Source organism: Cryptotermes secundus, unplaced genomic scaffold (assembly GCF_002891405.2).
Source record: "Cryptotermes secundus unplaced genomic scaffold, Csec_1.0 scaffold1688, whole genome shotgun sequence".
Lineage (NCBI taxonomy): Eukaryota > Metazoa > Arthropoda > Insecta > Blattodea > Kalotermitidae > Cryptotermes > Cryptotermes secundus.
The window spans coordinates 361,365-364,743 of NW_019734346.1; the positions used below are offsets into that span (position 1 = coordinate 361,365).

Consider the following 3,379-nt stretch of genomic DNA (forward strand, 5'->3'; position numbering starts at 1 on the left):
GACACAGATTATGAGAGGGGCGAGCAAAGTTGGAATTCTGATTCCGCGGACGACGGGTCATCACCTTCGTCGGCAACTTGGGGACCGCCAGACCAGTGTGGCTGGAGAGGTGTGAATAATTATTCCGGTGTAGCTGCGGGAATAAATATCATTGCAGCTCGACATCACTGGCCGGCTTCCTCTAAATCGCAACTGAGGTGTCGTGTGTGCTTTTCGCGTGGGAAGCGGTCTAGCGTTCGTACGAAGTGCGTGAGCTGCGACGTCGGACTCTGCATTTCGGAATTTTTTCGGCAGTACCATACGAAGGCCACATTACCATAGATGACGCAGGGGGGAAGGCTGTTTCCTCATGAAGATGGTGAACATATATCACGTAAGTAGAGCAAAAATTTAATTTTAAAAAAATCTTTACACGCGTGCAATGCGCGAAATCATATGAGGTCGTTCGGCCATATGACGTTGGTAGATTACATTAGATCACGCAGGAGGGAAGGCTGTCACCTTATAAAGGTTGTGACCAAAAATTATATAAATAGAAGAACAATTTATATTTTAAATTTAATTTAAAAAAAATCTTTACACGCGTGGAATGCGCGACATCATATGATGTCGTTCTTAAATTTGTCCTTACTTTTAACGTCATATGACGTCCCTAGATTACATTAGATCATGCAGGAACGAAGGCTGTCTCCTTATAAAGGTGGTGACCAAAAATCATGTAAATAGAACAATTTATATTTTTAATAAAATATTAAAAAAAACCTTACACGCGTGGAATCCGCGACATCATATGATGATGTTCGGCCAGCTGCCCTAACTTTTAACGACATCATATGATGACGTTCGTCCGATAAAGGTTAAACATCTGTAATTCAGAAACAATGACGAAAAGAAGCTTACATTCCAGCTCTTCAGAATACCACTACTACAATAAAATGAGAATGACTTATAATGAGGACTGCATTACATCAAGAAAATTTACTGGCAACATTGATTTCTTAATGTTATGCATATGGAATAATCTTGTACAAAACGACAGCTTTTTTCTAATACTTTTGTTATAACATGCAATTTCTATGCCACAGCTTCTTGTTCTGATTCTACTTGCAGTTTTCCTTTCCCAGCTATTTAAAGCAAATGGTTTGAAGATACCATTAAACCATATCCTCTGCCTCCCCTTTGTCCAGGGGAGGAAAGTTCACATTTTAGAATCTTAAGTGCTCTAGTCTGATTACATAAACTACTTAACCACAAGGCAGAAGTGCTTAGTGTGTATGCATACATCCATTCTAATGTGCCATCAAAAATGCCTCAAAATTTATGGAGAAAGGGACAATACTGTAACGTGTATAGCTAGGCATTGGTCAGATAAACACCTCGCTTAAGTGCGTCACATCGATACAAGATCATTGCCAGGCAATGGCTCCATAAACACATTACAACACACAATAATGGAAGCTGTGTTCTCCATGGACGAATGTTACAACTTGTTGCTAAGCAGCAGTCAGTGCACCAATGAAGTAGCTGAGTAGTGATCACATGACACGTGTTTTCTGTATTGTTCATGCTGCAGCTATATAATGTGAATCCGCTTGTAGCTAGTGCAGTCAACATTTGAGAGAACTGGGCTGGCACTTCAGAGGTTCGTAGTTGAAGAAGAATTAGAGTCGGCCTGTGAAGACTTAGTGTGTGATTAAAAGATTTAGTCACAGTGATAGTGTTTTAATTCTGTTACCAGGAGACGATTAGTGAAGACTGAGAATCCTGGTGTGTGTAATGGTGAACTGTAAATTGTGTAAATCAGCACTAGCGCTGTATTGCTTGTAAGTAACACGAATTGTAATCCAAGTGCCAATAAATCGAATCTAGAACCTGTTATTTGTTACGTGGTCCCCCCTCCCCACATGTGACAATACTTTTCATAAGTTCATATAGCATGACTTCAAGGTAGAGTCCCCTCCAAATTTTAGGCAATAAGAAATTACCTTCACATTACATCATCTTGGGTTCTCGTGCTTGGTTGTGTGTTTCTTTGTGCACTCTGCTGCAGTTGGGAACATTTCTGTGGTTGCTGCTATGCATTAACTTAAAAAGTAGTCAGTCCCAATTACAGGAATGCAATGAAAGTGCTTAGACTTCAATACAGATTTAACTAATATCTCTCAGTGAAGTCAGAGGTTCATCAAAAAGCAAAACCAGATGATATGGATTAACTATGTTGACAATGTTCATAATTTTGAAGACAAAAACAAATAAAGTTAACTGTTCTTTGCAACATAAGGCCAGTGACACAGAAACAAACAGTACATGAAGAGGATGAAAATTTGGAAATCATGGCATTGCCAGGAAAGATCAATCACCAAACCAGCTGATGGACTAATGATCTAGGCAAACACCAACCACTTCACAGCATACTTAAAGACTGATAACTTTGGTGTTCTAAAAAGTGTTACCATTTCCAAGCAAGCAAAGGCATATGTATACCTAAATAATGTGACAATTCTGCCGCATTTAAAACAGGCCCATATGTAGCACATGTTCAAGTCAGCTCAATCTTCATTCATGCGTTATGTGTGGACTTTGCTTGTAAAGTATGGCTTGTAATAAGTGGCCAGTTATAAGTATAGAAGCTCATGTAACTTACTTACTTACTTACTTACTTACTCATGGAGCTGAGCCCTTCTGGAGGGGCTGCCACTTCTGCAGCTACTCAAGGATTTCCCAGCATTTTATGGAACCTGAAGGTTCATTACCCTGTTCACAAGAGCCCTCCACTGGTCCCTATCCTGAGCCAGAACTATCCAATCCATACCATCCCATCCTATCTCTCTAAGATTCATTATAATATTGTCCACCCACCTACACCTTGGTCTTCCCTGTGGTCTCTTTCTTTCTGGCTTTCCCACCAATATCCTATACACATTCATCGTCTCCCCCATTCGTGCTACATGACCTTCCCACCTCATCCTCCTTGACCATTCTAATTATACTTGGAGACAAGTACAAGTTATGAAGCTCCTCATTATGCAGTTTTCTCCAACCTCCTGTCACGTCATCTCTCTTTGGTCCAAATATTCTCAACACCCTGTTCTCACAAACATCCTCAGTCTATGTTCCTCCTTTAATGTCAGACACCAAGTTTCACACCCATACAGAACCACAGGCAAAATTATAGTTCTGCATATTCTAATTTTTACGTTTTTGGACAACAGATGAGAAGACAAAAGGTTCTGGACTGAATAATAGCAAGCATTACCAGAGTTCAATCGCCTCTTAATTTCCTCCTGAATCAGGTTTCAATCTGTTATCGTTATTCCAAATATCTGAACTGTGCCATATTTTCAAAACATCTGTTTCCTATCTTTATGTCATGATTTTG

The 3,379-nt window shown here is 39.8% G+C and overlaps 1 protein-coding gene across 1 annotated transcript in view; it reads right to left on the reverse strand.

Moving 5' to 3' along the window:
- LOC111868715 (trifunctional enzyme subunit beta, mitochondrial) overlaps positions 1-3,379 on the reverse strand; it is a gene marked incomplete at its 5' end in the record, with an annotated part of 36,666 nt that overhangs the window by 11,932 nt on the left and 21,355 nt on the right.